Source organism: Babylonia areolata, chromosome 30, assembly GCF_041734735.1.
Source record: "Babylonia areolata isolate BAREFJ2019XMU chromosome 30, ASM4173473v1, whole genome shotgun sequence".
NCBI lineage: Eukaryota > Metazoa > Mollusca > Gastropoda > Neogastropoda > Buccinidae > Babylonia > Babylonia areolata.
Window position 1 is genome coordinate 20,284,168 of NC_134905.1, and position 7,473 is coordinate 20,291,640.

The following is a 7,473-nucleotide window of genomic DNA, read 5'->3' on the forward strand; positions in this document are numbered from 1 at the left end:
TGTCTGTCTGTCTGTCTGTCTGTACTCCACCACAAAGCAATTCTACATTTATCGATCAGTCTCTGCCTCTTGTCTCTTTCTCTATGAATTGCATTTTTTTGTGTTTTGTTGCCCTGTTTTGAATGACCTCAGACAAAGATTAATTCAACCTAAATATTATAAAGATCCCTGTGCTTTTAGCTTTAATTTTGCAAACATGAGCTTACTCAACAAAACTTGGCCATACATGAGGCATCGAAGAGACGTTGAATCGTCATTTTGTGAATGTTGTTGAGTATTGCGTTTGCTACTTCTGGTTGATTTGTGATATTGGTTTAATCGTGTCAAGTCATTTTCTTTCTTTATTATTTTCTTGTATGACCCCCCTTCAGTAAGGGGCTTTGGCCTTAATCTGAATAAAAGATCATTATCATTATCGTTATCTCTCTGCCTTTCACCCCCCCCCTCTCTCTCTTTCACTCCTCCCTCTCTTTCTCCCTCTCCTCTGTGTGTGTGTGTGTGTGTGTGTGTGTGTGTGTGTGTGTGTGTGTGTCCCACAAAATTTGGGATACCCCCCCTTACTCCCACTCCCCCCCCCTCCTATGTTTCGATGAAAATAATGAATTATGAATGGGATGATGATGAGGCTGCTATAGCAGGTAAGGTGGGGTGGGGGGGTGGGGTGGAGTGAGGGTTGTAGTTCTCTTTTTCTCACAACAGATTTCTCTGTGTGAAATTCGGGCTGCTCTCCCCAGGGAGAGCGCGTCGCTACACCACAGCGCCACCCATTTTTTTTGTCATTCGGATGAGACGATAAACCGAGGTCCCACGTGCAGGATCTTTAACGTGCGTATTTGATCATCCGTTTGCCGTATACACACGAAGGGGGTTCAAGCACAAGCAGGTCTGCACTTATGTTGACCTGGGAGATCGGAATAAAAAAAAAATCTTCACCCTTTTACCCCACCAGGCGCCGTTACTGAGATTCGAACCCGGGACCCTTAGATTTAAAGTCCAACGATTTAACCACTCGGCTATTGCGCCCGTCACAGTATACTACAATACAATACAATACAATACAATACAATACAATACAATACAATACAATACAGATTATTGCAAAAGCATCTGGAGGTCGATAAGTGATGGCCTAGAGGTAACGCGTCCGCCTAGGAAGCGAGAGAATCTGAGCGCGCTGGTTCGAATCACGGTTCAGCCGCCGATACTTTCTCCCCCTCCACTAGACCTTGAGTGGTGGTCTGGACGCTAGTCATTCGGATGAGACGATAAACCGAGGTCCCGTGTGCAGCATAAATAAAGACAGACAGAAGGAAGGAAGGAAGGAGGGAAAGACATAAATAAAGACAGAAAGAAGGAAGCAAGGAAAGACATAAATAAATAAAGACAGAAAGAAGGAAGGAAGGAAGGAAAGACATAAATAAATAAAGACAGAAAGAAGGAAGGAAGGAAAGACAAATAAATAAAGACAGAAAGAAGGAAGGAAGGAAGGAAAGACATAAATAAATAAAGACAGAAAGAAGGAAGGAAGGAAGGAAAGACATAAATAAATAAAGACAGAAAGAAGGAAGGAAGGAAGGAAAGACAAATAAATAAAGACAGAAAGAAGGAAGGAAGGAGGGAAAGACATAAATAAATAAAGACAGAAAGAAAGAAGGAAGGCAGGAAAGACATAAATAAAGACAGAAAGAAAGAAGGAAGGAAGGAAAGACATTAAGAAGACAGAAAGACAGAAATAAAAGACGTTATATTACACATTAGTGGAGTGATGGCCTAGAGGTAACGCGTCCGCCTAGGAAGCGAGAGAGAATCTGAGCGCGCTGGTTCGAATCACGGCTCAGCCGCCGATATTTTCTTCCCCCCTCCACTAGACCTTGAGTGGTGGTCTGGACGCTAGTCATTCGGATGAGACGATAAACCGAGGTCCCGTGTGCAGCATGCACTTAGCGCACGTAAAAGAACCCACGGCAACAAAAGGGTTGTTCCTGGCAAAATTCTGTAGAAAAATCCACATCGATAGGAAAAACAAATAAAACTGCATGCAGGAAAAAATACCAAAAAAAAAAAAAAATGGGTGGCGCTGTAGTGTAGCGACGCGCTCTCCCTGGGGAGAGCAGGCCAAATTTCACACAGAGAAATCTGTTGTGATAAAAAGAAATACAAATACAAAATAATGGAGTATGTGATCGTTCTCAGTGCTTGTTTTTTTGTTTTTCCGAATTTTATATTGGATTCTTCGAAGCGCCCTTCCGTAGTAGAACAGCCCAAATTTCACACAAGAGAAATGTGTTGTGACAAAATGTAATTGTATTGTATTGCATGGCATGGCATGTATTGTATTGTATTATATTGTATTCTTTTGTCACAATATATTTGTGTGAAATCCAGCTGCTGTCCACAGTACAGCACATCAGTGCAATGAGAACTCCACCCCATATTTTTTTTTCTGCCTGTGAGTTTACTTGTTTTCCTGTTAACTCTCTCCATACGAACGGCGAAAGAAACGACGTTAACATCGTTTCACCCCAATGACCATCATCAAAATATTACAAGCGGAAGGCTGTTATACTGAAGAGGTGAATGTTAACAAAGAATACCACAATTCTGACGACGGAAGCTAAAGGTTGGGTCATTCAGACACCCACTGGACATCCGAGGGGTCTGTGTAGAGGAGAAGAGAGGACTGGCCGTACTGAGTGAGTTAAAAGTGGATTTCTCTATAGAATTTTTGCCAGGGCAAGGCAAGGCAAGACAAGGCAAGGCAAGCAGTTTATTTCGCGTGCCCCGTGGGGGCATTGAAACATTACATACGTTCATCCTGTACTCATATCCAATAAATACAAAAAGAGTGATGTCAAAAACAAGAAGTAGGCTCGTTCGTTCAGTCACTTAATATACACATTGACAAGCACTATTTCACTCATAATACAAACAAACAAAAAACAAGATATCCCCCCGCCCCTCAAAAAAAAAAAAAAAAAAAAAAAATCAATAGACAAAACATTAATAAAAAAAAAAGAGCTACGTATAGCAGAAACTAAGGATTTAAGTTTTAACAGTATTCTTTTTTTTTTTTTTCAGAGAATAATAGGTGGAATTTAAAGGGACAACCCTTTTGTTGCCATGGGTTCATTTATGTGCGCTAAGTGCATGCTACACACAGGACCATCTGGGTTTATCGTCTTATCCGAATAACTAGCGTTCAGACCACCACTCAAGGTATAGGAGAAAATACCTGTGAGCGTGGGTTCCAACTAGTGCGCTCATAATTATTTTCTCTCGCTTTCCAAAGCGGACGCGTTACCACCAGAGCAACACTTCACTGACACTTCAGGCAATAGAATACTATACTATGTAACACAACGTAGATTCAAACACTCCACTGTTGGCCGCCGTTCTTTCTCTGGACCTTGCAATCTATGAAATGAACTTTCCTCTTTCGCATTGTCAGGTCTCCGCACTCAGCTCTTTCAAGTCTGGCCTTAAAAACCCACCTCTTCCCAAGATAGATAGCCTCCCTTACCCTGCCTCTTCTTCGTCTTCAGTTTTTTCCAGTTTTAGAGTTATGGCATGCGTGTGGATGACTGGTGCGAAAGCGCTTTGATTTGTCTCTGCACAAGATTCAGCGCTTTTTACATATCATTATTATCATTTATGATTATTAGAATAGAATAGAATAGAATTAACCTACGGAACATGTATTTTTTAGTGAACCAGGAGATGTTTTGCTCTTGGACGATGTCACTATAGGTTTGTTTTAAAAGTCTTTAACCACTGGAACCAGACTTTTCCCTAAATATTTGGGTTCAAAACGACTGATCAAAAACGCATAAACGAGTCGCTGATACATATCAAACTCTTGAGTACTCATTTATATTTTCACTTATTCATGACAAAACTATTCTCTGAGACAATATATTGCTCCTGCGTTATGACTGTAAACCAAGTCATCACGCCCATATTTTGCTTCATATGGTTATCAAAAAAAAAAAAAAAAAAAAAAAAAAGAAAAAGAAAAAAAGGCAAGATTCCTTGTCTCTACACAAGATTCAGCGCTATATAATTCTTCTTCTTCTTATTATTATTATTACAACAAACATGACCCATGTGACATACCTCTGTCCAACAAACACCAAAACAGCCGCGTCAGCTCCAAACGGGGGGGTGGGGTGGGGGAAAAAAAAGGTTGCGACTCTGAGACTGGTGAAGAAGAAGAAGAAGAAGAAGACGAAGACGACGAGGATGATGACGATGACGACGGTGACGACGGCAGCGGAAGTGTAGATGGCAACTCGGTGACGATCTGTAGACGAAAGAGGACGGAGCGTACGCCGTGCGGAGTTTAAATATCATATCAGGAAACATGGCCCAACCAGGTTTTTCTTGGGGGGGTTGGGTGGAGGGGGGCGGCATGGCTACTCCAGAAATGATTGGACGTGCAGCAGTGCGGCGTGCGGCGTGCGGCATGCGCGTGCGCGTGGGTTTTCTGGGACGCGTGACAATGACTTGTCACCCACCTCACCAATCACGTCTAGGTCGTAGTTTTGTTGTCAGCCGCGAAGGCTGGCTGCAAAATGTTGTATCTGTCTCCGCGTCCATCATCATCTCCTCCTCCTCCTCCTCCTCCTTCTTCTCCTTCTCTATCTCTCTCTCTCTCCGTCCTCCCCCTCCCCTTCCTTTCCTCTCCCTCCCTCACACCCCCCCCCACCCCCACCCCTCCCACCGGCCTCCACCATCTCCTCTTTGAGTGTTGTCCATCGTGGCAGCGTGAGGGAGGAGGGAGGGGGGGGGGGGTAGGGCAGAAGGGTGGGTGGGGGGGGGGGGGGGGGGTGTATTTAGGAGACCGAAGTCGGAGAGTGAAGTATGTACAAGCGAGGAATGTGGAGTGAGGGTGGTCTAGAGGTAACGCGTCCGCCTAGGAAGCGAGAGAATCTGAGCGCGCTGGTTCGAATCACGTCTCAGCCACCGATATTTTCTCCCCCTCCCCTTCCTACGGCACTAGACCTTGAGTGGTGGTCTGGACGCTTAGTCATTCGGATCAGACGATAAACCGAGGTCCTGTGTGATAGCATGCGCTTAGCAGCACGTAAAAGAACCCACGGCAACAAAAGGGGTTGTTCCTGGCAAAATTCTGTAGAAAAATCCACTTTGATAGGAAAAAGAAATAAAACTGTACGCAGGAAAAAAAAAGAAAAAAAAAAGAAAAAAGGCGGCGCTGTAGTGTAGCGACGCGTTCTCCCAGCTGGGGAGAGCAGCCCGAATTTCACACAGAGAAATCTGTTGTGATACAAAAAAAAAAAAGAAAAAAAAAAAAAGAAAGAAAAAGAAATACCAATACAACTTGAAAACCCCACAGCTACATACCTGCTGCATCTCCTCTGGAGCAACACCACATGAGACCACTGCAGTATAAAAAAAAAAAAAGTATCAGTATCAGTAGCTCAAGAAGGTGTTACTACGTTCGATCAAATCCATATACGCTACACTACATCTGCCATACAGATGCCTGACCAGCGGCGTAACCCAACGCGCTCAGTCAGGCCTTGAGAAAAAAAAAGAAAGAAAAAAGAAAAAAAGTAGTGTTGAACACTTAAAACGGAGAAAACTGATAGAGAATTGTTAACATCCCTATGTGATTGCGGCCAGGCTGACCAGACCCCATCCCATAATTATTCTCCAAGACTGCCCCCCCTGTATGAGAAGATGCGGCAGCAGTCCTGGCCTGGGGGTGCTGACCTCAACACCAAGCTCTGGGGGACGGTAGCCGATCTTCACCGGACGTACCGAGTTTGTGGGGGTATCCCTCGGACTTCGACCCTGACTGCGTAGCTGTCGAACGCAAAAGAAAGAAAGAAAGAAAGAAAGTTAACTTCAAACGGTCAAACAACGCTTCGTTTTTATACTTCCGGAATCCGTAAACGGCTCAGTTTTAGAACGTAAACCGTACCAAGCAGGAATACCAACCAGTCAATCAATCCAAGGTAGCAGTTTAGCTCGTACCTGAACCAGAATGAACTTCAACCTTTCAACCTTTAGCCTCATCAGGCAGCAGAAAGCTTTCTCGACCGACATCTGCATCACCTATACTACCGTATTCCAACACCCCCCCCCTCTCCCCACGAACCACCCCCCACACCCCCACGCCCCCATCACAACCCCCACATCCCCTTTTGTCGTACCGTAACTAAAACAATACTGCCATCATGTGAGTACCCGTGGCTGAATCACCTGATAGTAGAGTGAATAGACAATAAAAGGAGAAGAAGGATGAGGGGTAGGAGAAGGAGAAGGAGGAGAAGGGGGAGGGGAGAGGGGGGAGAGAAAGAGAAGAAGAAGAAGAAGCAGAAGAAGAAGAAGGAGGAGGAGGAGAAGGAAGAAGGAGGAAGTGAAGAAGAAGAAGAAGAAGAAGGAGGAGGAGGTGGAAGAGAAAGAGAAGAAGAAGAAGAAGAAGAAGAAGAAGGAGGAGGAGGAGGAGGAAGGAGGAAGTGAAGAAGAGAAGAAGAAGAAGAAGAAGAAGGAGGAGGAGGAGGAGGAGGGGGAGAAGAAGAAGAACAAGAAGAAGAAGAAGAAGATGGAGAAGAAGAAGAAGGAGGATCGCGTTGTCTGTTACCATAGGGCAGAAGGAACGCCATACATATATCAGCTGATCACGCACCACTTTGCATTGTTTTGCATTGTTGCATTGCATTGCATTGCATTGCATTGTATTGCATTATATTGTATTGTATTGTATTGTATTGTATTGTATTGCATCACTTTTTCTCACAACAGATTTCACTGTGTAAAATTCAGGGCTGCTGTCCACGGGGAGGAGAACGTATCTCCATAGTGCGTGCTGTGCACACCCACATCTATCTATCCATCTATATATCTATATTCTTTTCAGTCTGCAAGCGTATTTGTTTTACTGTCAAAGACTGGATTTTCTCAACAGTGCCCAACTACTGTAAGACAAGTCAACCGTGTCCGACAATGTCCATCAGAACAGCAAGAGGAGGTAACTGCTGTCCTTACTATCTGCCCCAGAATCTGAATATTGTAGTGGAGATGACGGGCGCAATAGCCGAGTGGTTAAAGCGTTGGACTGTCAATCTGAGGGTCCCGGTGTTCGAATGACGGTGACGGCGCCTGGTGGGTAAAGGGTGGAGATTTTTACGATCTCCCAGGTCAACATATGTGCAGACCTGCTTAGTGCCTGAACCCCTTTCGTGTGTATATGCAAGCAGAAGATCAAATACGCACGTTAAAGATCCTGTAATCCATGTCAGCGTTCGGTGGGTTATGGAAACAAGAACATACCCAGCATGCACACCCCCGAAAACGGAGTATGGCTGCCTACATGGCGGGGTAAAAACGGTCATACACGTAAAAGCCCACTCGTGTGCATACGAGTGAACGCAGAAGAAGAAGAAGTAGTGGAGAGAGTCTTGTGCAGGTGACAACCCCCCACACCCACCCCACCCTCTCTGGCCAAGA

General features: G+C 44.5%; 1 protein-coding gene across 1 annotated transcript in view; it reads right to left on the reverse strand.

The window, feature by feature from the left end:
- LOC143275676 (uncharacterized) overlaps positions 1–4,305 on the reverse strand; it is a 131,263-nt gene extending 126,958 nt beyond the window's left edge. The window contains exon 1 of the mRNA XM_076579966.1: positions 4,114–4,305. The gene's annotated coding sequence lies outside the window, so the exon portion shown is untranslated. The remainder of the gene's footprint in view (positions 1–4,113) is intronic.
- Positions 4,306–7,473: the final 3,168 nt, after the last annotated feature.